The following is a 27423-nucleotide window of genomic DNA, read 5'->3' as shown; positions in this document are numbered from 1 at the left end:
GGAACAGATCCAGGCTGCTACTATTGGTGGCAGCAATGTGACGGGGAAGGAGGGTAGTGAGGAGGCATCCAGCCTTAGCAGCCTGCCAGTGCCAGTAACCACGGCCAGGAGGCACAGTACCTGCAGCACAACACCTTCCGGTGCACACCAGGAGGATGTTGCAGATGCAGGCAAAAGGCGTTTGGGGGTGCGTGGCAGAAGGCGCTAGGATGACATCTTATTCATTTGCCCATGGTAACCATGGACAAAACCATGATAGTGATTGACTTTTAGGACCTGTAATAGTTTAATTTACTTCCTATTGAATACAATCACTGTTCTATTTCGCACCATTCTCTGTGTGGCTACACAATACTACATGGGCTCATTTTAGTAAAAACGTTTCTGTTTGAAACTCAAGTGTCTTGTCTCATAATTACATATCTCAGAAATAATGTTGTGTGATGTCTGCACATCTCCTTTGCCCTTCTGGTGAGCTTGCCCCATGCACTTGTCGGAGTTGTGCCGGTGGCTGGTTTTCCCCCTCAGACTCACTGTCGGACACCTCAATGTGCATAGCTCTCCTGGTGGCAATATTGTGCAACATGGCACATGCGGCTACAATCCGGCAGCAGGTCTCTGGATGGTACTGCAACGCTCTACCAGTTTTGTGTAGGATGCGGAAGCGACTTTTCAGTAGTCCAAACATGCGTTCAATAACATTACATGTGCTGATGTGTGATGCATTGTGCCTCTGCTCATGTGGTGTGGCTGGGTTGAGGTATGGCGTCAATATGTAGTTCCATACGGCATATGCGCTGTCACCTACAGGGTAGTAAGCAAAGGGTTAGCGACTGTTATGCATTTCTATTTTGTCTATATGTGTAGAGAATAAGTATATGTGTTTACCGAGCAGATGTCCTTCGTCAAATTCACCCCTGAGCAGACGGGTGTGGAGGCCACTGTGTCGAAATATGTAGGAGTCGAGGGTGCTTCCAGGGTATTGCGCCACAATGTCTGTTATGAAATGATTAGCATTGCACACTACTTGCACATTGATTGAATGATAGGATTTCCTGTTCCTGAAAATGTATTCATTAGCTGCTGGGGGACAATTGGGAACATGGGAACAGTCTATGCAACCGATCACATGAGTGAACTGTGCGACCTGGTAGAAGTCCAGTTTTGTCTTGTTCAAATCCTGTTGGGTTGTGGGAAGGTGATGTGGGTGTGGATCCTTGTCATCATGGCGTCCAGGAAGAACTTGAAGAAACGTGAAAGGGAACTTTGTGATATCCCTACAGCTACTACCCCCTGGAAAATGCGTGAGGCAAATAGGTGCAGGCAACATAGGACCTGTACATGAGCGGGGATGGCATAGATTCTACGGCTCTAGCGCTGCATTAGGGGTTCCAATTCTCCTATTAGGTGTAGGATCATTTCACCGTTCAGCCTGTACTTATCGTAGATTTCATCGTATATTTGGCCCAGCAATGTGAGGCACGCTCTGAAAATCCACTCCTGTATTCTCATTCTGCACTGTGCTGCTGCCTGGATCCTCCTCCTCCTTGCCATCACGTAAAGCACTGCCATTGCGAAAAGCTTCAGGGGCCTTCCGGGTCAGTTTAAATAGGTTTCTGAGTGGTTGCACCTGTGTGATTTTTTTTTCACAACTTTACTACCTGATTGTGATTCCCCTTATTCTGCATTTGCATAATTGCGATTTTCATGCGAATAGCAATTTGCGAGTTTACATGCATTGGTGTGCGACTTTTATTAGCGATTCGCAATCGCTGTTAGGGAAATCGCAAATAAGGATTCGCATATTTGGTACTCGAAATATGTGCGAGTCCTTATTTTTGCGATTTTGTTTATTTTTTGCAAATTGGGATCCTGCATTGGGAATGACTGAATTGCGCTCACAAACAGCCTTTTTTGCAATTCGCTATTTTTGAAAGGCTTTTTTTGCTTGATGCCATGTGCCTGTTTATTCCTTGTGGTGGACCACTGTCCACTCCAATTAATAATTCACTTTCTTACAATGATCATTTTATTAAAATAACCAATTGCGAACGAAAGTTCAGATCTCCTATTTAACATATTCACCAGAAACATCCCTCAGTTGCGTTATTATTAAATTGATCACTGTCTCAAAAATCTAGCTGCAGAATATAGAAAGATCTTCATTTGTTTATCATGAGAATGCAATAATTGATGCACATTTTAGGTCAGCATATTAAATATAATCATATTCCTTGCATTTTAAAACTGCCCATTTCTCATAAAATCTCTTTTTAAAAATCGTCTACATAAATTCTTCCAGTCTCTTGATTGGCCCCACGTGTGCTGTGGACAGTGATTTCATTATAAATAAGTTCACACATTCCATTGCCTCTCATTACTTGTAAAGGTTATTCTCTCCTGGACCACCTTCAATGTAAGCAGATATGCACAATCAAACATTAATGTCTTAATTTTCTCCTGAAAGACTGAGGGAAAAGTGTGTGTACTTTTTTATTACAGTTAATGCATTAGCCAGTAATACCACATAATGGTGATCCTGACAGGACTAAGGCTTTGTCATTTTCTATTACCCATTTTCAAAGAAAATGGCAAAATCAATAGGGTCAATGAACAGATCTCTATTTGTTTAAGTCACACCAGCAAAACACTTAAAACACTTATGAGTGGGACGGTTTGTGGCCAGGAATCTCCCCTAGAATTACCAGAGGGGGTAGCTTGGGGTAAATTACTCCAGATTATCGGATACTGGGCAATAATACACAGGAATACGTGCTTTCGCACCATAACCCAAATGTTTTGCTCCATTTCCATGCAGATTTCTCATGGATTTATAACCAACTTCCAGCACCAGTTACACTGTGGTGTGCCTTTGAAGTGGGGGTGGCTCAGAGGGTCTCCCTTCGAACCACAGATGTCTCCCCTACATTTCAGTCCTCTCTTCCATTAGGCCATGGAATGCAGACCTTAACCTCTAGTGGGGCCATGATCTAGTTCCCAGAGGCCAAGTGACAAAACCTCTCCCTCCAATCTATCCAGCCAGGCCTTCAAATAGCAGGGGTCTGTAGTTCCAGGTGCATGCCCAATGTTTTATAGCTGTCGCTGGGGAATGCCCAGATGTGCTCCCCCAGCCTCCAGTGTGGACTGGGGTCAAGCTAAAAGGCATACGCTGAGGTTTAGAGCAGAGAAATACCCACTTTCTAGAAGTGGCATTTTAAGCTAGTAATGACAAAACAACAATTACCAGAGGAAAGGGTTTGTCATTGTGAATCTACTGATAGGAAACATGAGGAGGCTGCTCCACTGCAATCCACTAATGCATTCTGGAGTACTTTCAACCATTTCCTCATCTAAGCCTATGGAAAGAGCAAACCTCAGAGGCAGTGAAAATGCACATGGGTATTCCTCACTACCTGGGTGGGTACACACATGTGTCCTTGCACAGCCTTTCACCTACCACTCACTTCACCCCTTAAGAAGTACCCTCATGGTGCTCTCATTGTAGTGAAAGGACCTCTCAGGATGGCTAGTGATTGAGAAAGGCCACCCTGAGCAGAAGCACAATTGCGCACACACAGTCCTGCAATGGCAAGCTGGATACACGTTTAGAAACGGCATAGTTTCAAGTGCGCACACGGGCCACTGGCACCGGGCCGGACACATATTTAAGCACATCATTGGTGCAAGTGTGCACAATGACCTGCAATGGCAGGCTGGACTCCTGTTTAAAAACATGAGGTAAACACAACTTCCTATCATGTGCAGGAAGGGCGCATACACTTTTATGCTGCATTTAGAGTGGGAAAGTGGCCAAAGCCCAAAGGCCACTACAAGAGAACCAGCAAAATCCAGGGGGGAGACGCAAAACTGTAGGGAAGCACTGCCTGAAGAGTATCAGGTCTAACAGTGTCATTAATCATTTGATACATTCCATTAACCCATTCACTTATTGCTCTGAGATGACTCTTAGTCAACTGATTGCTCCCAGGGGTCTCATTAACTATCTACCAGTCCAAAGCATGTTCTATCAAACAAGATAAAGATAAAAGCCACACTAACATCTGCCTCCACAATAACATACAAAGGCAGCCATGCATTGTGTAAATGCAAGAGAAACAATACCATCACTACGACTGACATCACAAAAAATGATAAATACATTTATTTACAAGCTTCACAATCCAACCAAAGAAAATTAAAAAATCCAAACATTGCACTGCCTGCACAACAGCACATTGATTGTCATGCACTAACTAAATAAAGAACAAAACCAATAGATCTTTGCTGTAAATGTCCAAACTACTGGAATTGTCAATGCTTTTTGCCAATTGCATGTGAATGTATGCATCAAGACATATTTGCATATGTAGCTGAAAATTTGCAATTACTTTTCGATTAAATAAAACCCATTCCAAGATGGCCAATCATTCATTCATCCACAGATTGTGACAAATGTTCCACTAATTTGATTCCTATATTCACAGTAACAAAGTTGTTCCATGTACTGCAGCCAAGACTGCATGCACTGAAGACATGCGAAAAACGTAATACCCAAGCATGTGCAATGTGCAAGCTATCTATCAATCTTGTCTCTCTGATATCTCCATACCTCACATATCTTATCTTTGTATATATTCTCATCCCTTTCCACTTCCACACTCGCTCTCTCTCACTTGTCCTCATCTCCTTCCTCTTTTTCTTAATTTCTGTCTTCTTTGCTCCTCCTTAGCTTCTTCACTTTCTTTCTCTCTTCCCCTCTCCTCTGCTTCCTTATTTTGCCTCCTCTCTCTTCAACCTATGTTTTACCCGTCACTATCCATCAACATCCCTTAAATGACCCTGTCCTTTCTCTCATTCCACGTTTCTGCTGTCAAATGTACATCTTGACTATGTTCCTCTCCCACTCATCTTATTCCTCTCCTTGACTCTGAACTGCTTGTTTATCACCGGTTTGTCTCCCTAACCCCTTTTGTTTGTTTTATAATCTTTGTCATCCTTCTTCCTTCCCCTCCCTTTTCCTTTCCTTGCTTTGTTTTACTTCCCATTCTTTATTTTCCTCTCCTTTTCTTCCTATTCACTTCTTCCTATTTTTTCTCACTTCCATTGCTCATGCTCCCCCCCAATATGCCTTTTCTCTCTAAACTCAAATCTTCCCATTCTCTCGCCTTCTTCTCCAAATCTCCTTTCTTTTTCTCCATGTTCCTTTTTATTATCTAAATTCTCCCTACTTTTTCTCATTTGCTTCCCTGTACCAAATGGGTAACTGTCAGTCCTTTTTGGGCATCAGGGTGTTCCTCTTTCCAGATGTTCATGACTGTCACAGCCCAAGGGTCCAGCAGAGAAAAGCACAAAGACACCAATCAGGATAGAGTCTCCCATTTGTGCAAGAGCTTTTAAAGGGGGGGGGGGGGGGGAAGGTTCTAGAAGCCAGCAACCCTGGCCAATCCTAGGGTGCCAAGTCACCTCTCAGCCCCTATCCCAACCCTCTTCAGAGCATGCTAGGACAGTTCAAGATCATCCGGGAGTCGCTGCTTACATCTGCTCCGGGGTCTCAGCTCTGCTCCTCCCTGACGTCACTGCCAGGGCCTTTTCTGCCAAAAGTTCAAAGGGAAGCCCCCATCCTTTGTTGTCTCCAGTTGCCTCCAGTCCCCTCCCTTGCTCAGTAGGCATGGGCAGTCCCCAGCCCTTGTGCAGTAACAGGTAGTTAACAGGTGCAGATTTTCTATCCCACGTTCCCCTCCTCAGGAGCTGTGAGAAACACTTTCAATTATTCCTTTTTGGGAGCCTTTGTTCCTGCTACAGGAGAGAAATGAAATTAACTTGGCACAGCAGAGTGACAAAAGGGCTGAGTTGCTATCCTGAGCTGGGCTGTAGAAATCTGACCATTCTGGATTACCCATAGGTTATACAGATATCCTCTTGGAACCTGCAGATTTGATTTTCTTGCACAGGTTCCACCTGATTTTGATATGTCAATAGACTGGACAAATGGAAGCAAAACTGCACTCTAAGGCAATTTTTCCTCTATGTGTATAATGAAGTGTTACTACAGACAAAACAGTAAATCACATCAACTTTCCCTATGAGTTGTACACTAACATTATAAGGCCTACCCCAGGTCAGTATCTAATCCTGCATAGTCCATTCCTCGCCAGGCTACATGTGTGCAGTCATCGGGCTGTGCATGACAGTAGTCTAAAACGCAGCCTTCTGACATGTGTCCACACATGTGCATATGTGTTCACGTGCAACTATCCATGTCCCTTTATCCTAACTGTGTTGCAGCAGCCTTATCTTAAAAGGAAGACAATGGCAGTAAACACGCATAGTCCATTTGCCATGTGATTACCATGGGTACCATGTAGTGACTCACCCACAGTAAAAAGTAAGGGTGGGCGTCATGCTCCGCTTCGCCCACGGAGTGCACGTTGTGCTGCCTGCTTCACCGTTTATGAAGTAGGCGTAGCAGGCAGCGCTACGCCCACGCCGCTGCGAAGCGGAGCTACCCGCCACCCGCCGGTAACTTCTTCACACAAATGCGCATGCGCGGACGCCCGCGCATGTGCATTTGTGTGAAGAAGTTACCGGAAAGCAAGAAGAGGGAGCCCCGGGACGCCGCACTGCAGGTAAGGTCATTTTATTTACTTTTTACATTCTTTAAGGTATTTTAAAATGAGGGCGGGCGGGAGGCTCCCGCCAATGGAAGTTTGCAGGATTACTTAAGGACGCAGGTGTGGCAGCACTTTGATTGACAGCGGCGTCTGAAGAAGGCTAAAGGCAGCCGAAATGCATCACTCCATATGCTGGGTTAAATAAATGCTTCCAAAGAAATCCTCTGTGTGGCCTCTACCTTTCATGAATGGAGGGGTTTTGGTGTATTGTTTCGCGCCGGCCAGTGGCTTGTATAGAGGCCCCATCCTTCAAGTTGGCTGAGAAATTGCTGGCTTCTGCCGTTGCAGTGCGTGTTTTTCTCCAAGGGATTGGATTTCCTCAGCCCGCCTCCAGAAGTAAGCTATACAAGGGCTTCTGTGACTCACAGCTCGTGACTTCACGAGTAGCAGGTCACATTGTATTCCTGTTTGTGGCCCGGTTGAAACTTGGTTTTGAGGCTGGGATGTCATGGGGATTCGAGGAAGCGTTCATTTATGTCATCAAGGACAATTTTAATCGGACACTCTGCGCCAAAATCCTGCACAGAAAATATCCATTCAGATTGACATTCACGATTCCATCCCCTTGCAGTATTGTTTCCAGCAAGGTGCAATCTGGGAGATGCAGTATCTACAGCACACCCGCTTTTGCTGGTCATGTGACAAGGGGGTGTTAGAAACTCCCCCCAATGGGAGTTTGCAGGATTACTTAAGGACGCAGGTGTGGCAGCACTTTGATTGACAGCGGCGTCCGAAGAAGGCTGAAGGCAGCCAAAATGCATCACGCCATATGCTGGGTTAAATAAATGCTTCCAAAGAAATCCCCTGTGTGGCCTCTACCTTTCATGAATGGAGGGGTTTTGGCGTATTGTTTCGCGCCGGCCAGTGGCGTGTATAGAGGCCCCATTCTTCAAGTTGGCTGAGAAAATGCTGGCTTCTGCGGTGGCAGTGCGTGTTTTTCTCCAAGGGATTGGATTTCCTCAGCTCGCCTCCAGAAGTAAGCTATACAAGGGCTTCTGTGACTCACAGCTCGTGACTTCACGAGTAGCAGGTCACATTGTATTCCTGTTTGTGGCCCGGTTGAAACTTGGTTTTGAGGTTGGGATGTCATGGGGATTCGAGGAAGTGTTCATTTATGTCATCAAGGACAATTTTAATCGGACACTCTGCGCCAAAATCCTGCACAGAAAATATCCATTCAGATTGACATTCACGATTCCATCCCCTTGCAGTATTGTTTCCAGCAAGGTGCAATCTGGGAGATGCAGTATCTACAGCACTCCCGCTTTTGCTGGTCATGTGACAAGGGGGTGTTAGAAACTCCCGCCAATGGGAGTTTGCAGGATTACTTAAGGACGCAGGTGTGGCAGCACTTTGATTGACAGCGGCGTCCGAAGAAGGCTGAAGGCAGCCGAAATGCATCACGCCATATGCTGGGTTAAATAAATGCTTCCAAAGAAATCCCCTGTGTGGCCTCTACCTTTCATGAATGGAGGGGTTTTGGTGTATTGTTTCGCGCCGGCCAGTGGCGTGTATAGAGGCCCCATCCTTCAAGTTGGCTGAGAAATTGCTGGCTTCTGCCGTTGCAGTGCGTGTTTTTCTCCAAGGGATTGGATTTCCTCAGCCCGCCTCCAGAAGTAAGCTATACAAGGGCTTCTGTGACTCACAGCTCGTGACTTCACGAGTAGCAGGTCACATTGTATTCCTGTTTGTGGCCCGGTTGAAACTTGGTTTTGAGGCTGGGATGTCATGGGGATTCGAGGAAGCGTTCATTTATGTCATCAAGGACAATTTTAATCGGACACTCTGCGCCAAAATCCTGCACAGAAAATATCCATTCAGATTGACATTCACGATTCCATCCCCTTGCAGTATTGTTTCCAGCAAGGTGCAATCTGGGAGATGCAGTATCTACAGCACTCCCGCTTTTGCTGGTCATGTGACAAGGGGGTGTTATAAACTCCAGCCAATGGGAGTTTGCAGGATTACTTAAGGACGCAGGTGTGGCAGCACTTTGATTGACAGCGGCGTCCGAAGAAGGCTGAAGGCAGCCGAAATGCATCACGCCATATGCTGGGTTAAATAAATGCTTCCAAAGAAATCCCCTGTGTGGCCTCTACCTTTCATGAATGGAGGGGTTTTGGTGTATTGTTTCGCGCCGGCCAGTGGCGTGTATAGAGGCCCCATCCTTCAAGTTGGCTGAGAAATTGCTGGCTTCTGCGGTGGCAGTGCGTGTTTTTCTCCAAGGGATTGGATTTCCTCAGCCCGCCTCCAGAAGTAAGCTATACAAGGGCTTCTGTGACTCACAGCTCGTAACTTCACGAGTAGCAGGTCACATTGTATTCCTGTTTGTGGCCCGGTTGAAACATGGTTTTGAGGCTGGGATGTCATGGGGATTCGAGGAAGCGTTCATTTATGTCATCAAGGACAATTTTAATCGGACACTCTGCGCCAAAATCCTGCACAGAAAATATCCATGCAGGATTACTTAAGGACGCAGGTGTGGCAGCACTTTGATTGACAGCGGCGTCCCAAGAAGGCTGAAGGCAGCCGAAATGCATCACGCCATATGCTGGGTTAAATAAATGCTTCCAAAGAAATCCCCTGTGTGGCCTCTACCTTTCATGAATGGAGGGGTTTTGATATCTACATATATCTACATATATATAGATAAATATATATATATATATATTTCTCGCATTTCTCGAGCGTGCCTTGCCCCACCAAAACGAGAGTTGCGTCGTCTGCCAGACTCCTCAAGTCGAGTCTTTCAATATTTCCACACAAAGATGACGATGCAGTGTGCAATTTTTATGTTTTATTTTCCGCCGCTACCAAACGCGTTTCGACTGACAAGCAGTCTTGCTCACTGGTAAATGAACCTCAGAGTGCGGCCAGTTCTTTAAAGTGTATGACGTGCAATTAATTCAAACTACAACTGTGATTTGCATGAAAACAGACTTGTAGTTCTTGCCATACCGACAAAGTCACACAACTGGAAATTATATTCTTAATACATCCAATCACTCTCCATATTACAATATTACATTCTTATGCTAAATCATATATTATTTTATAAATTTAACGCCACAGTGTTATGTTTCCCTGGTGTCTTATTTTTTGTATTTTTGCTCCGGTGAGCTTTATTGACACCAATGTGCTCTACGTGTTCATAAGCACTGTTGGGGTTTTCATGCCCAAGTGAGCTTAATGTACACCCTCCTCACATATATATATATATAGACCCTATCACGATCAACAAGAGGCTAACATGCAAAACGGAATTTGCTGTTTATGTGCTGGATTGTCCCTGTGGGCTGAAATATATTGGGAGTACTAAACTTCCGGCCCATAAGAGAATACTCCAGCACATAAGAGCAATCAACAGCAAAGATCAGGCTTACCCAGTCGCTAGGCATTTTGAGCAAAAACATGATAGCAATCCCATTTATCTCCAATACTATGTAATTGATACAATATTACCACTTAAACGTGGGGGTAATCGAGAGGCCAAATTGCGCTTACTTGAAACCCGTTACATTTTAGAGTTAGATACGAAACATTCTTTGGGATTAAATGCCAGCGAAGATTTCCACACATGTCTCTGAGAATTCTGTAAGGTTGGACTTCAAAATCAAATGTGGGCTCACATTTATACTGTATGTTTATATCAGCTGCTTCTTGTATATATGATTCACAATGTAAATCATTATTTCTTTGAACTTGAATTTGTATGTATAGGCTCATCTTCTCCTGTAAATACTTTATTGTTTTTGTATAGGGATTTGTTCCCCTTGTTTTTATATTTTTTTAGTTACTTACTTTTTTTGCACCTCTTTTTGCACATATTTAAGATCGATTAAGTGATTTCAATATTGGGATGTTGTATGATAGACACAAGTACAAGAAGGCCCACTCGGGCATGATTGCATAGTATATAAAGCAGCACAGAAGAATTTACGCATTAACAGCATTTACAAATAAAAAAATCATTGTGGTTGAGAATAACAAAGAAGCAGATAGACACATTTACGAAATATGAGTAGGCAATTTTAGCTGTATGGAGAACCAATTGGCACATCATACTAGATTTTAATTGCTATGTTGTCTTTATCTGCCATAACTATGGAGCAATTTTGCCAACCACAGAACCAACCATGCATGTTGCTTTTTTTAACATACTGAGATTTTACAACAATTGTTTTAGCATTTACCAGCATATTTATATATTTATACATTTTTATATATTTATTGACTGTGTTTTAATGTGTGAAATTTGCACATGCAATTGAATGTTATACGCTGCTTTAAGTAACTTTTCAGTTACTATGCACTTGCACTTTGACTTTGTGTCGTCACATCCTTGCACTTATCTCTTTAAATGTCGCTTTTTGATTACGCAATGCATCATGTGATCAAGACCCGAGTGGGGGTCGAAAGGCGTAATGGCAGACTTGCTTGGCACGAAATAAAATTGGATTTGCACTGACTCTTGGTGGTACGCTCTTCGTCCTTTGGTCCGTGTGAGGCTATTGTTGGCGGCAAACTTCGTTCATATATATATAGACCTATAGTCATAGTTAGGTGAAATTGTCAGTTAAAACATACCATTTTAAATGTGCATTTTCAGATGTTGCAGTCATATCATCAATGATGTCATCAGTGATGTCATATATGAGGAAGTAAGCAGTGTTCAAGGCAAGAGCGCAAGTTATAGGTACTTTAGGGCATGAGTTATCATTACTTACGATAACTATAACTGGTGAATTTCTGTGGGTTTGCTAATTTGAAAAGGTATGTTTTAACTAACATTTTTACCTAAGTATATCGTCCCTTTAATCTTAGTTTTTTTCTGTGAATTTCTAAGAAGTTTTAATACAAACTACAATATTATTACAAATTCCTAACTATAATGCCACTTTAACCTTTGTTTTTTCAGTGTAATTCTAGGTTATGTTTTTTTTAAATACTGTAAGATTAAGATGTCCATTACTATGCATGGTTCGGAGCTCTACCACCCCCCGCTGTGCAGGGCGTTCGCATGATATATATATATATATATGTGTGTGTGTGTATAAATATATGTGTGTGTGTATAGAGATATATACACACACATGTCCTAGCAATACATGTAGGTCAGACTTTCTATAGGAAAGGCAGTTTTTGCTTTCTTAATAACATTGGCACCATTAAACAAACGAGAACAAAACTTTCCCCAAAAAGGTAATTGGCCGCTTCATGAAAAGTTTTGTGCTGATCTGTCAAGTGGGGCCTAAGAAAAAAAGGGTGGTTACCAAGGTGCAATTTCCTATTTTAATAAGAAAGTTTGCACTCCAATACAATAAAAAAAACAATAAATGGAATTACACCAAATTAGGCAAAAGTTACAAATTAAAAATGTACTCAGAAGGAATGCTTTTGGGAATTGTGTAAACCAATTCAGCTGTTTCTAGAACCTAATGTTTAAGCAGATGCTCTGTTTGGGCATAAAGGTTAACGCTTAGAAAAAAGGTAGACATATGGGCCATTGGGTACCATGGAACTCCAGCTGTACCAATATATTTACAAACTAGTTGCTTCTGATTGGCTGCAGGAGTTTTTATTCTCAGAGTTATTTAAATTCTGCAGATCCAGGGGGTTGGCAGCGCAAGCAGAGCACCTTGCTGCGCTTGGTCAAAGGCTATTCGCAGTAGGGGGTTAGTAGCCCGGGGGGAAGGGGGTTGGGTGCAAGCCTTGGCTTTCAACTGAGTACAGTGGGCGAGGATTGGCAAGCTGCAAAGTTTTAATTGCATATCACCCTAGACGGTGGGCACAGGGTCCAGAAGTCAGGCCCTGCAGCCAACACCATGTTGTGCATGGCCAAAGGCTGTGTGCGTCATGGCAGTTGGAATGACCAAAGGGGTTAGCTGTCTGCGGGTGATTGGGTACAGATCACTGGGCATACCCCCACTGAAGGTTGTGCACTGTGGGGGAAGGCCACACATAAGGGGTTGGATGGTTGGAGGCCAAACCCTGTGTCAACCCTCAATCATGCATGGCCAAAGGCCAGGCACAGCAAGGAGTTAACCACCTGCAGGTGGTTAAAAGCAGGTCAGGCATGAGCACTGGGTGCAGGACCTGTGGCCAACTTCTCACTGTGCATGACTGAAGCTGATGTGCAGTGGGCCAGTTGGCCATCCCCTGGGGGTGACCACCACCTATGGGGATGAAAGAATTATTGCCCTGCATTCATCCCTCCAACCCCCATTATGCACAGTTGAAGGCCATGCACGGTGGGGTATGGTAATCTGGGTTTGGTGCACACCCTACACTGGAGTCGGACTGTCATTATTGATATCTTCAATGAGGTCATTTAACATGTCATGAGTGATGGAATATGTGAGGTCATAAGCAGTACATGACAGGGTGTGAGTTATAGTGATTTGCAGTTAGTTCACTAGTTAGTTTATTAAATATTAGCTGTCAAATTTCAGTGTTTTTTCAGTTTATATAATAGTCTCATTTCAACACCTGACTATAACACCACTTTGATATTTGTGTTTTTCAGTGAAAATAAAGGAATAGGTCAAGTGGAGTGTGATACAGTTTGATATTTACATAAATAGCTGTGAAAGGAATATCCCTCTATGTGTTTTTTTACACTGCCTAAAACATGGCCTGTGAGTTTAAAAGCGGATCTCTTTTAATTCTGTTGGACAGCCATCAGAAGCCCTTGGTTCCATATTGAAGTCTATGCTGTCTGGACAGTAGAAGCCCTGTGATAATGTAAGACCAGCATTGCCAAATGTTTAGAAAACTAGCAGTAGCATTGGGTTTGAAATGCCAGCTCATATAATTATTCACAAAAAGAGAACACAAGCCAAACCAAACTGCTACACATAATATTACTAATACAAAAATCATTAATCATGCGGTCAGTGATATAGGGTGCTGAGGGATATACACAGGGTCAACTAAGCCATAGGGTAAAGGGGGAGATTATACAAAGGCAGAAATAAAGAACCAACGTAGACAGTCTCTGGGAACAGAAAGCGCTGTCCTACAGACAGACCTTGAACACACCCACACAATGTTCCCATTTGGATATTCCACAAAATGGCGCCATATAAATGGCACACACAAGAGACAACAAAGTGAGAAAAGATACAGGTAAATCAGCACAGTCCATTGAAGGAACACCAAAAGATAATGTATTGATGTAAAAAGTAGGAGAGGATCAATAGGAGGGTGCAGCAAGCTCACAATGGGAAGAGGTACTACCACTAAATGCATCCTACCAAGGCCAGTTTAGGCCTCTCACAAAACCTTAGCAAGAATGAACAAAATAAATCCTCAGATATAACCCAGTAATGCTTGAGAATTGTAAAGGATATACAGGATCAAGAAGTTGCAGATGTTTTACAGGTGTTGGTAAAGGTAACAAATCTCGTAATTTAAAAAGCTATTGCCAAACTATTGGCTTTTCCAGTGATTTTAGAATAGTAAATTAACAAATTATAGTATGCATCCTATTCTGTGCAAAGAAAAATCAGCTAGCAGCCTTGCAGCAGTGTGTGAGTGGCACGGTAACTTGACAATGCAATTTTATTTATACATTGATTTTAAATAAATGAGCGCAGCTTATGGAGATGGGTGAGACAAACGGGCAGGATAGGAAGTATCTAGAGCGAGACCACAGGGTGGGGGAGGGCAAGGGAGGGGGAAAGAGCAGATGTGGGAGAGAGCAAGGAAAGACAAGCACTCTCATGGAAAGCTGAAACAAATGGAAAAGTAGTTCCCTGATGGTAGCAGTGGAAAGATACAACTTATCCAGGGGTGGACAAACACAAGAATAGGGAGGAAAACCATCAAACAGGGAATTGGGAATACCTAATAGAGACACTATAGAAAGCCATCCCAAAATTAGCAAGTGGCTGACCTAATTAATGCGTATCCTTGTTCAGACATGCTCATGGTTGCAATTGGCCGAAGCAATGGAAGTAAAAGTAAACCTAACAGGTGAGAGCAAACTGTCTATATAGTAATTACGTTTATTTATGGAACACCAAAAGCACGAACAACAGCAATCCAATATGCTATATAATTATCCTGGATGAGGGGTGGGTAAAGTATTAATTATGACTGTGTAATGGAGCAACTCTGAGCACCATGAAACAGCATGAAGTTTGCCAACGCCCTGCGTAACTAACTTTGCTCATCCAGCATTCTTGCCTCCGAATATGCCAGCAAACAAGTACTGGATATTAAGCTACACAAACTGCGTTTTTTTTGGCTGTCATCGAAGTTGCAGTGGGGAAGTTGACAGAAACTAACATTCATTTGCATTGCTCTTTCTCCATTGCTGGAAGTCCTGGTGTGGGCTGAAATGGAGTGTGACGCGGCAGGAAAATAAGTGGTAGTGCATGATCCCAGCAGTGCGCCATTTCTTTTCTCTTCGCAGTTGTGTATAGCGCAAACTCGACTCGAAGATATTGGAGTGCTCTAGCTGAGCACCAGTCATGCTACACAAAGTCACACTCACTTTTTAGGCACAGGGAGATAATGGAATGTGTCTAAAATCACAAAGTCTTTGGCCGAACCAAAGACTCCAACCTGGTTCCCTAGCTCTAAATTCGGTAGCCCTGGCAGAGACGCCTCAGCCCCTCCTGTGCTGTGAAAGTACCCAATGCAACACAGAGCTTGGTTTTAGCCCGCAATGTGTTGCATTCTTTTTAACCTTGCCTCCTTTGTCAGTTTGGCACACTGTCGCAGATTAAAAACAGATGTTTCACCCGGCCCACATCCACCCATGGCCTGTCTTGGCTAAAGATACCTGCAATATGACAAAATGGAGAAACATTGATCAGGAGGAGAACTCCAAGATATTTAGTGTCTTCCCCTAAAACGGAGCAATTAAAACTGGACTATGCAGAAACCAACCAGGTGAAAACTGATCAATATCAGCGGCAGGGAGTGAAACGCAAAACAATGAGTAGACTACAGAAATACCAGAAACAATACAATAATTCACAGTGACATAGCATAAGTCCCTAACTAGCAAAGATATGGACAATTAAAAAAAATACATATTTTCCATGAATAAAATTCAGGTTATTCTCCACAGTATCCTTGGACACATTTAAGTCTGATAACTATCAAGATACTACTGTGGTTGTTCCACCCGTCCAGGAGTTGTGCATTCAAAATTGTAATCAGTATATTCAAAATGTCCAGAATGTGCACGTCTTTGTGCCAACTACTACGCTCTTCGGTCATTAGTAAATTCACACACAACACCAAATTCTAACTACAATAATTAAACCATACATTTCGATTTGAATGTGATATTCCTAATTTGTTGGGAGATGAAAAAACAATGTTCAGCTAAAGTTTATTCCAACAATAGTGCGCATGTAATAACAAAATGCCACACAAACATCACAGAAATAAATAGAAGCCAGTGGAATAAATATAGTTTAAAAGTCTAAAGGAAATACATGGTTAGAAAAATAAAATGTTCACAAGTCATTTAATTTAGAATGATACATATATGGGCCTGGTTTATTAAATATCCTCCATTTCTGTGGGAGAATTCCCTTTTAACAAACCACATACTTGTCTAGTGCAATTTAGCAATTACAAGCATCGGTTGACACACTGTAGTAGGGGTAGGTGGCCCCCACATCCTTATATGAGGGGTTAGGGACACACATTTCTCAAATATGACCAAAGGTAAATGCTAGTAAATATACAGGTATATTTTATGTGTAAATCTTCCAAATGTCGTTCTACATAGTTTAGGCTGAGATCTCCGCCGAGGCTACATAGGGCTACAAATTGAAACGAATAGGGAAATATACATCTTACATCTAACAAACAATATTAATAGGAGTACACAGTACGCACATGTTCTGATCTCTTTCCCTTGTGCTACCAGATATTGTGGAGCCAGCCATCAGCTACAGTTGTGTTGTGTGCCACTGTGCGTCCATGAATCTGTGTTTGGGCCATGCAATGTGTTATGACATACTCAGTGGCGTCACTAGGGTTGGTGTCACCCGGTGCGGGTAACTCATGGTGTCACCACCTCACGACTTACCGCATGGACCTCCTCCGCTCCGAGTCCGCCAGTGGACACAGTTGGCAAATAACGGAACCATACAAAATCCTTAGTAACGTTTGTAAATGTAGGCAAACTTTGTCAATCATTGCGTCACACTGCTCTTTCGATCTTCACAATACTTGATTTTGCCAATGATTTGGAAGAGAAGTGGAAAAATCTTTGCAATGTCCATGTCATTTTCCTCAACAATTCTAGCAAAATATTAGCAAAGAGCTTAAAGGAGGCTCATCTTGATAGCCAACGTAAAGTTTAGCACCCCATGCCAATTTCCACAACATAGACGTCACAGTCAATAGAATGAGGCTGATGAGTGAGTCGCGATTAAAACATTCCGAGCCATTTCAGAAGTCTTTTTGCGTCATAGGCACATATCAGCAGGCATTTGTAACAGCTTTTCAAGCAATGTTGCAAAAGCTGTGACTTTCATGACATTTGGCGTCCCTGCAGTGCCCAGTTGCAGCATTGTGGGTTGTTGGCATCCCTGCACTGCCTTCATGCAACATTGTGGGTCGTTGGCGTCACTGCTGGGCCTGGATGCAGCATTGTGGGTCGTTGGCATCCCTGCAGTGCCTGCTTGAAGCATTGTCAGTCGGTGGCGTTCCTGCAGTGCCGTTTCTTGGGAGCAGTGTGGTGCACTGTATGCTAGGTGAGAGACTAGTTCACGTGGGTTTGTCGGGATGCTGTGGTTCCCTCGACTGTGTTGCACAGGCCCCTTGTTAGGAGGGTGGTCTGCATTTGTCGGGTGTCATATGTTGGGCTGTTTGTGCCTGGGATCTCCTCCGGTTCACTGTGAGTGCTCCTCATCACATGGAGGCCTGTCCTATTGGCTTTGCCAATGCTGTGGGGATTGGGGGCAATGCGCTTGGGGATTGAATCCGACTGGTGACTCTGTGGCCAAGTGTACTTTCACATGTAGAGAAGTGCCTCGTCGTGCATTCCGAATCCGATAAAGGCATTTTATTTTTTTTGCAGTTTTATATAGCGCGAACTCGGCCCTAAGGCGTCAGGCGGTACCCCACCCTCATGTGAAATGTAAGCAGTAAGAACATGGTTTAGAGTTACCAATCCACCGATCAATCACTCGTCGCCGTACCCCACGATTGGTGCACTTCCCCACCATGGAAAACAATGTTGTTGAAAAAAAGACAAGAAAAGAAAAGTACCGCTTCACTGGCAAACTCTGTAAAGTAGCGCTAATATGTTTGGGTGTGATTAAAATCAATGTATTTTTCATAGTTAAAACATTGCATCAGACAATCCATGAGTATATGAAAGAATGTGTATTTGGAATTAAAAATACATGTGCATTTCACTTAATTTTCTGTAATCCGTGCCAAAACACCAGAGATAGGTCCGTCCTGCTCCGTATTCGGTACCTTTGTCCCCAGTAAATGTGATGCATTGTTAACAGGCATGGCATGTCCCTACAGTTATGGTAGGAGATATAGCACGACAAAGCTTCCTACAATTTTATACAGAGTAGTCAAGGCATCACGTTCTGACTTAGGTTTTGGCATTCTCACTTCTCAAAAATTCCATGCGGCAATACAAAAGGGCATTACAACTTCTGAGACAGGCCCTATCAGGGCCGGCTTTAGCGCTGGTGGCGCCCAGTGCGACAATGGTTGTTGGCGCCCCCCCAGTGATCACCTCAGCCATGCATTCCCTCACTATGACCCTTTAACAGTGCCCCTCAAGTCTCCATAATCACTCCATCGCTCAGACAATTAGTTGTATAGCGCCACTTATACCAGTGTAGGGTGTCAGATCACTTTACATAACACGCACAAAACACAGAGACAATCAATCATAGGTGTGCAAATCAGTGTATAGGAAATGTTACGTAAGACAGAGGACTATAAGGTATAGTTTAATAGCGCTTGGTCTGGAGAACTTGAAGCACACACTTTGTGATCTGCTGGTACAGGTTCTTTTGTGATCTGCAGTTACAGGTTCTTTGCAGTAGGCATATTAACCATCTGCACTACCCTCAAAGCCTCCACTGGACAAACCTCCGATCTTTCTGTAGGAAGAAAATGAATCACGGAGTTCTCTTGACATTTTTATTGACGGCTGAAAACTGCTGGAGGCCAGAATGCTGGCAGAAGGTGCTTTTAAAACTATTATTAACTTGCAAACACACGCCCCCACCTAAAGTCAGCGCCTGGTGCGGTCGCACCGGTTGCACCGCCCTAAAGCCGGCCCTGGGCCCTATGACATCGCAGCTGATCTGTAACCAGTCTCTTTTGGTATTACTCGCAGGGCCTAGTCTTTGACCATGTCCTTTACAGAGTGCCCTTGCTTGCATTACTTGTAGGACACGGCCTGCCAACATGTTCTACAGACTTACGGTTGCACTGGCCCAAGAATGAATTGTTAAATAAACAAGCACATGGAGCAGTGCACACGCCGGGCACTCAGAAGTACCTTTCACAAGGAGCGAGGGAGAGGGGGAGCTCTTACCTGCAGGCTCGGGACAGGCACCTCACTCCCTCCCCCGCTCTTCAGTTGGCCACCGTGGCAAACAAATAACCCGGATATCTCACCAGCACCCACCTCCCCCCATGCTCTTCACTCCGTACGCGCATGCATGGTGGCAAAATAAGGGACTGCCATGGGCGGCCAAAGAAGGCCAGGGCTAGCCAGCTACAGCAGGCCTGCAGCCTGGCTCTAAGATTCATGCGTTACCAATGCCATCACCCAAATACTCAGCGGTTTTTTTCCTGCAACTAGCATGATCCGGTTAGGAAGTCTAGTCTAAGACATATCGTGCAGTCCTATGTATAAATATGCACTATTATTTTCGTTTTTTTTATCACAACAATTATGTCTGCGGTTGGCGGAATTAACAAGAGAAGGGTGCACGAGCTAAGATAATAAAATGGCGTGATATTTTACACTGGCATTGCTGAGAAGATGACGGAGCCTCCCTCCTTTGGCTATTCCAGGACCTGTGAAAATGAAAATTAGTAACGGGCCGGGCCCGGCACTCGTCGGTTCCAAATGGCGCCCTAACTTGGCATCCGGTGCGGCGGCACCGGTCGCACCATTCAGTTGCTTGCGTCATTACGTTCTATGCACATATTGAGTGCTGTGTGACTACATGTCGATGTGACTTGCTTTTGTTCTTTGATAAAAAAAAATATTTTTGCATGCTATCCAGATGTGGTATTTTGATGGACTTCGATCAATACAGTTGACCTTCCATTTTTCTCTCAAGCCCCCCACCCCGTGAACTGACCTTCCGTTTGTCTCAATCCCGCCCCACCCCCCCCCCCCAGTGAACCATTTATTTGTTCCGTAAGTCATTACACAGCAACGCTAGAATCAGAAGTCTGTGAAAGGAACCTTGGTATTGGTAACGAATGTCATAGGCGCTTCAGTTTGATGTCACTGAGACCCAGGGTTTATGATACGGGAGCCTGCATAGGGGAGGCCGCCACTGCATCAGCGAGAAACAGAACATTTGATTTTTGATGTAGAATGTTATGTGAGGTAGAAACGGGTCTTTTTTTATAGGTTCACGGCTGGATCCGAGTTAGTAACGTACTGGCAACCAATGCCAATGCATATCCCACCAAGAGACCGGTTCTATTTACCCATGCCATGCCTTACAGTGCTTGAACCTACAGCGCAGAAACACATGGAATCGCCCACAGCCCTGCACTGAATAGGCAATAGGCCACTCACCTGCTGAGTTGGTGGCAGACAGGGGGTGGGGGACTACCTCGGTCGGCGGCCCGCGGCGCGGCCGTTAGCCTTGCTTGGAATAAAATTAAATTATAGTGGCGCTGTGGCAGTGTGGCGACCTGAGACCTCCTAACCTCCTCGTCCCTCGTGATGCCAAGTCACGCGCACTTGGGGCCCAATGCGCATGCGGGATTCGGATTCCTCCCGTAACAACTTCGCCGACTGCACCCCTCTAGTGATGACGTGACATCACTGCCGAGGCGTGCAGACGCGGCGGAGGAGGAGACAGTGCGCGCTGCTCACAGGCACCTCCTGCTGAATAGAAGGTTAGGTTGCGCGCGTCGTTGCGTTTCGGTTTCTGGACTGCTGGTGCTGGTTTCAATAAAATTTTGCACGGACGGTTGCAGTGCACCACAGACACACCGACCGGACCGGCCCTTTGGTGTCACCCCCCGTGAGGCTGTCACCCGGTGCGGTCCGCACCCCCCGCACCCACCTAGTGACGCCACTGGACGTACTTGAATATGGGTATAGTAGTGTGAAACGTGAACCAACTCATTGTTCTATAATTCATTAACGATTTACATATGTGTCATTTTCATTGTATGTGCATCTGTTATTTATTAAATTATAAAGCGTTTTGCATAGGAAGCTGCAATGTATACAATTATATGACTATTTCTTTTGTGATGTATATGTGAGTATGCAATGTATAATGTCTGTTACCATTCATTTACTTTTACTTTATTGATTTAAGGCGTTAGGTAATCGTGATGGTTGTGTCACTGCCTGCCTCCATTGATTTCTATGTGATTCCCTAGCAGTATCTCAGTGGCCATCTGTGTTCTGGTACTTACTCCATGGCTATGCTGGCATTGATTTAAGCATGTTTGTGCTATAGTAGTAGTCGAGTAGATATGGGTTAGTGTGCCAAAAGTAACTCCAGTCTTTGATGAACATGAAAAGCCCTAAAACCAGGTACAAATTAAATGTTTAAGGTGCAGGAGATAAAAGAAGCTCATGTCCTGTGCCGCATACTCGCAATGTGCCGCAGCTGACTGTGCTCATTTGGGCCTTTCAGTAAGGTACTAGACAAAGGGTAATACTTCAATGCATGCTCTGTCTTTTGGTCATGCCGACAGTTTTCCCTACCTTAGCTTTAGGCCTGTCGGAATTTCAGTTATGCTGGAGTAATTTTAGTAATTCCATTTGACTCTTTGACGTGATTACGCCTGCTTGCATAATTAAGAGTAATTTGGGGGAACAAATCCTGCCACAAGAGGACATTTAGCAAGCAAAAGCGGTCACTCACTATTTGTATTCTGTTGCATTTAGTGCTATATCTTAGTTCAAAGTGCATCCTTGCGTCTATTTTGGACACAACATTGGATTTTGCGCTAAGAAAACAGTGCTAAATGCTGGGAGTAAGTTGGGGCAAATCCTACCCCAAGCGCATATTTAGTGACTGTTAGTGGCTGGTAGTGCTCCCTGTTCAGGTTCTCTTGAATTTAGCAATATTTCTTAGTGTGAAGAAGATAGTGCTAAATGGCATTAGGTGCCGTACTACTATAGAAACATACGTATACAAAAAAAAAAACATAACTCTTCATTCTATGTTTATTAACATTATATTTCTTATTTAACTCAGTGATAAATCCCATGTTGAAAGTACTTTAAATCTATGTTTCTTAGAAACATTTTAGCACTCTCGAGCCGCCGAGTTATTTTAAAGTTAACATGTATCTATAAAGAAAGTGACAATCTAAACGCTCATAGTGATCGGAATAGTGGCTTGGCTTATGACCACTATTGTGAACCTCTCTTCATTTATGGAGCCATCTTAGCAATCAGTGGTGTTAACGTTCAATGGTGAAGAAAGTATCATTTTGCACCTTGGATACTCAAGGTGGACATGGTGAAATATGAAGAAGAATCTATCATAGATGTGGCACCAATTTCCTGAATAGGCTTAAAACTATTCTGTAAAGATTTGATTGAAGCTGTTGCTGAGTGGAAGACGAAAAGAAGAAAAGCTAATGCACTTTCATTCTAAGGCCTCACATGATAGTACCTACAACTTACTAGAATTACCTCTAAAAAGAAGACAAAGTGGACTGGGATGTGTCACGAAGTTTGTGTATCATGTGAAATGTGTCTCTTGCACACCCCTTGACCGCAAAGTGACTTAATTTGTTAAGTGATATAATATTCAGATGGATACATACGTTGCTAGAACAAGGACACATTCTCCCATCTAAATGAAAATAGGGGACTACAAGAAATAGCATGTTAGTAGTGAGGTACTGTACAGAAAGCAACAATGGGAAACTAATGAGGGGTGATGTGTTTCACAAATATCAGGCCATTTGCTCCCAGTGCTCCTGTCACTTTCTAGACAAATCACCATTCCTCTCATTATCAGATGAACATGAAGTGTAAAACTTTACATTTCTCTGATGAATGATCTGATTGCATAGATTCTAATTGACTGCGGCTTAATACCCGTCCCGGACCTGGGACACTGGACTGGTGATGGGATGATGAGACCCCGGAAAGACTGTACTCCTCCTAGGGTCTTATTATTTTCAAGTCAATCATGTCTAGTTGGAAGGTCTGGGACTAGATGTCCATCATCTCACCATATTTTATTTATTCAGTTCTTCATTTTTTATTTTTACATTCACACGGTGCGGATACAATAAAATTAACAGTATAACATATCTTTTTAGTGCTATCTTTCATTGTATACAATAGTGGGATTATGGCCCTGATCTGATAGCACCACTCTACCTATCCTTCATTTTAGTTCAAACCATGGTGGGTGATCCAGGCCCCCCTCATCCTTGGCCATAGTGAGATTTTGGCTATTGTGGAGTTTCTGAGATCTGGACACGTCTTACTCTCCATATATTCCTGTGGCTGTAGTGGGTGCATCTATTCTTTGATTTTCCCAGCGTAGCTTTTATTGCTCTGTAGTTCTTTATGACCAGGCAGTCCCATGAGGTGTGAATGAATGTGCTCACTCTTACACAACCACGAAGTAAATGCCGCTATTGACTAACCCCAAAAAGTTTTAACGGAGCGGAGCCCCTATGTAGTGTATCCTATGAAACATTTTCAGTTTAACCACTCTGACTATAGATCTCACTAAGATCTCAAAAGGGTGCACTCGAGCTTTTTCCAATGATCCTTTTTCCATTGCACATAGATCTTGCTCTCAATAGGCTTTCAGAGTTTGCAGTTCCATATGTGTATGCAACATTGGGACTACATATTTACAGGAGCCAGCCTTTTTTGTCAGTCTATCTCCCAAGCGGAGAACTATTCCATCAACTTTTATATGTGCGAGTGCAGTCCATCTTGGAGTTGTAAATAACTAAATGTGTAGGAACCATCTAGCATATTCAACCTGCAGTTGCAGAAACTGTCTAACACCTGAAATGCACCAGGCACCTCCCATATTGGAGATACTGATATTGTCCTAGTTCCTAAACCAAGTCTACTAAGTCGGTGTATCCCTGACCACATCCACATTGTCGTTTTGGGTGTCAAAATCTTTATATTTCATCCCATTTCTCTGGGGACATTGGTCCAGATCTTTACCACCGAGGCCGAAGATGGGTTTAAATTATTCACTACTTTGCCTCTATATATATTGCACGTGCTTCCTTCTTAGTGCCTTGCACACATTGCTAGTGAACCTGTTGCCTGTATTGGAGGTATCACCATTGGTATTTTGCTTATACTTTAAGAGTAAGACATTTGTTTCAAGGTGTTCAGGTGGGGGTTTAAGTCAATTGTATTTACAAGCACAGAGAAGATGGCCATAGGCTTCCGAATAAGTCTGACTGCCTCTCTTTCCCGTTCAGAACATCATTATTTATTTATTTTTTTGCCAATAAAATGCATCCCTATATTCCATGTTGATATGTTTCTCATCTTGGTCCAATCAAAGAAGGTATGCTTTGGACATTTATTACAGGATCTTGTCATTATTCAATTCTTAATGTAGTTTCAATTTACTCTCATCTTGTGAGACAGGACTGTATTTTAATTGCATTAAATCAGACTTTGTTCTTGTTCTTTATGCCTTGTACCCAAGTACGTGCAAGAAAAGATACAATTTTGGTAAAGTAGGTACTGCCCCATCCAGTCAAGACCAGTAGTAACTGGACTGTGGGCTTAGATCACGGCAAGAGGAGAGTTTCAGGCCCTCCGAGTTTTCTTGTCCATAAACATGTGCCACAACTATCATTATTATAGCCTTATAGCCCGCCGTAGTGGGCTATACCGGCTGTTAATGGCCCGCTGCAGCGTTAAAGGCCCGAGCCGAAGGCGAGGGACTTTAACAACAGCAGCGGGCCATTAACAGTGGTATAGCCCTGCTACGAAGGGCTATAAGGCTATTAGAACATTCTGCCACTAGAGGGCAGAATGTTCTAACAAAACAAAGCCCTTCAGGGAGCGCGAGGGGATTGAAATCCCCTCAGGCTCCCTGAAGTCTTTGTTCACAGCCAGAGCTGTGAACAAAGACACATTGGAATGTTGGTGCTCCGGGCTTATACCAGCCATTATAAGCCCGGAACACTCCATTGTCTTCAATGGAGCTGCCAACGTTCCAATGTTCTTTTAACATTTCAGGTGCACAGGATTACATAAAAGCATCCACTATCAGTAAATTGTTGTTTTGCTAAGTTGTATATTGTATGCAGAGAGACACTAATAGTGATTGTTGATGAACTAGCACATGTGTGTTAGGATACCGATTGTTTGTGACTTACGTATTTAAAATGTACTGTGAATGTGTCAATGGTTCTTTGTAACTAACTCCACTATTAACCCTCACGTTTCTTTTCTGTAGTACAGACATGTTTGCACCTTGAGTAGCGTGATGTGTGACCTTGTTCCTTTAGTCGCTGAATAGATCTTGCCCACATAACATGAACGATGAGACACAGATAATGTACTGTACATATGAAAGTAACAGAGGGTTCCCAGCTGCGCTTACACATCCTCAAATCTTTCAACACAGCAGTGAGCTCCTTCTCCACCATTGGTTGGCTCATATCCAGGTCCCAGGTACACTTGAGCATTCATCCACATTCCTCTGGGTAAAATATTGGGCCAATCAAGGGATTCATTTCCTGAGATAATTTAGAAAAGAAACCAGAGGACAAATAGGGACTCGACTGGATATTTTGAGGCGATATCCACTCTGATGTGGGGTTCATTACTTCTTTAGATGAAATAAGGACTTAAAGAGAGATAGGAGCCATAGGTTGCAATAGGCAGGTCTAGTAGGTGGGGAAGCAACCCTCGGCTCAATATAAAGGTTTACAGAGTTTATTTCTCTCACAGCAAGAAATACTGGCCAGGCAACACAGTATGGACTGCAGTGCTGTGTGAAAGTCCCACTCCAGGGATCGACTCTCTTTACTCAGAGAATATTGGTGCACACAGGCTGCTTGCCTTTGGTGGATTGAGGAGTGTTCCCCAGGGAACAGGTCTGGATGTGGTTGTGGCAGATGGGTCAATGCTTGTAGGGGTTAGGGGATCCTTGTTTTCTGTTTCCTACCCAACCTAAATTGTCGCTGAGTACTGCAGGAGCAGCCCTCTTGGTGGAGTTGTAGTCTTGCAATGAGCAGTGGCGTGGGGACTCCGGTGAGCTGCATGGTCTCCAGGCTATTTTACTGATGAAGGGAAGCAGAGGCACACTGACCCAAGGGGCACTGACCGGCGTCTCATCCCAATGTTATCCTCTGCTACAGGTGTTTGGGGTTCATGCAGTGGGTGTCCCTAAAACTTGCAGTTATGGCAAACAGCTCTGTAGTCCTTGTCTCCGGCCAGCGAACAAGAAATAAGAAATAAATTGAAGGAATCACCCTGTTGGTTTTCACGCAGTTTCAGACCCCTGAGGTGGCTTTCAGGGATCCAGTAACTTGCCACTGGTATGGGAATTCTCTTGACCAATAAAGCCCTAAACAGCCTTCCTGAGATCCCGTGCCCCCGACCCTCGGGTTTCAACGTACACTCCTTCCAGATCCTTCCTTGGAGAGTCCGCAATGTGCTCAGTGGAGAACAGCTGACCATACAAGCTAATGTCAGACAGTGGATTCTATTCTTCCTATGCATACCTGGTCCTTTTCTGAGGACTCCACAGAGCCAGGGCCTCAGAATCCCCAGAAGTGCTCAGACTTTGTACGGAAAACCAGGAGGCTCTGGGTGCACGGATTGGAATTGGACTGAGGAGAGCTGTGGGAGCACAAATCCCTCTCTCCAGTACCATTGACAGACCTCTCTCATCCCCAGCGCTGAGCAGTGCAGTCCATACATCCAATGATCTGTGCCACACCGCAGTCCTAACACAGCCTGCAAGCCCAAAGCAAGGCACCCTACGTGCAACACAGACCAGAGGTGCAGATGAGCCAGTCACAAACAGCCCCCATTTTATTTGAATAATATGTTTGCCCTGAGATGAAGGTTAGGTAGATATGGTCAGCTGATTGATAAACGTTAGCCAGCAAGATGACCGGTTGGAGAATGAACATTCTTCCAAAACATGCTGTTTTGAAAACCTTTATTTTTTCCAGTTTTCCATTAAAAACAGAAAAAATAGCCATCTCTATTCCAAAGAACATTTTACAGTATGAAGCAGAGTCTAGCACAAAACGAAACCCACATCAGCAAAGCAGGTGCACGACATCTGTCGAACTGTTGAGTGGTGTGTTTGGCTGGTATTCATCACAATTTAATCCTCTGACATTTTATCTGCTCATTTACACTGACAGATTTTTAGAGACAGAAAATGCTGTGGCTAAGTTTGCCCAGATCAGAATGGGCAATCGCAGCCCTAATGCATGACTGCAGACACTTCAAAATGTCACTGTTTGTTTTCAGCGTTATTGGAAGTGCAGTGTCTTTATATTAAGTGATGGAATCCAAGTGATTCCCCTTACACACGAGCACTTTGTCTAAGGCTTT

The 27423-nt window shown here is 43.7% G+C and overlaps 1 protein-coding gene across 1 annotated transcript in view; it reads right to left on the bottom strand.

The window, feature by feature from the left end:
- Window positions 1-27423, bottom strand: part of SPOCK1 (SPARC (osteonectin), cwcv and kazal like domains proteoglycan 1) — a 1975354-nt gene that overhangs the window by 1157413 nt on the left and 790518 nt on the right. The window lies entirely within an intron of this gene.

The sequence above is a fragment of the Triturus cristatus genome, chromosome 7 (assembly GCF_964204655.1).
Source record: "Triturus cristatus chromosome 7, aTriCri1.1, whole genome shotgun sequence".
NCBI classification, from domain to species: domain Eukaryota; kingdom Metazoa; phylum Chordata; class Amphibia; order Caudata; family Salamandridae; genus Triturus; species Triturus cristatus.
Note: the sequence above shows the minus strand (reverse complement) of the source record. Positions and strands in the feature narration are given on the sequence as shown.